This window comes from Penaeus monodon, chromosome 23, assembly GCF_015228065.2.
Source record: "Penaeus monodon isolate SGIC_2016 chromosome 23, NSTDA_Pmon_1, whole genome shotgun sequence".
Lineage (NCBI taxonomy): Eukaryota > Metazoa > Arthropoda > Malacostraca > Decapoda > Penaeidae > Penaeus > Penaeus monodon.
In genome coordinates, this window is record NC_051408.1 from 2,144,899 (window position 1) to 2,145,146 (window position 248).

General features: G+C 35.1%; 1 protein-coding gene across 1 annotated transcript in view; it reads right to left on the minus strand.

Annotated features, from left to right (window-relative positions):
* The window catches only part of LOC119587669 (uncharacterized protein DDB_G0271670-like), a 15,507-nt gene that overhangs the window by 12,557 nt on the left and 2,702 nt on the right, over positions 1 to 248 (minus strand). The gene's annotated exons all lie outside the window — the stretch shown is intronic.

The following is a 248-nucleotide window of genomic DNA, read 5'->3' on the forward strand; positions in this document are numbered from 1 at the left end:
AGGAGGAAACTGGTCAGATATAAACCCAGGGTCAGGATCTGCTGTTATCCCATGTATACATCAGTGCTTAATCACACATGTATGAATAATACTGTTTTGAACTACATATTCCAGTGTTTAAATATTTCCTAAATTGCTTCTTTCCATTAAAACACTTTGGATCACCTTGCTGTTTCCCTTACCAGAAAATATAAGTTCTTTTGTTCAGTAACATTGACAATGTTCTCATTTTCTTTTCTCCGACCCAA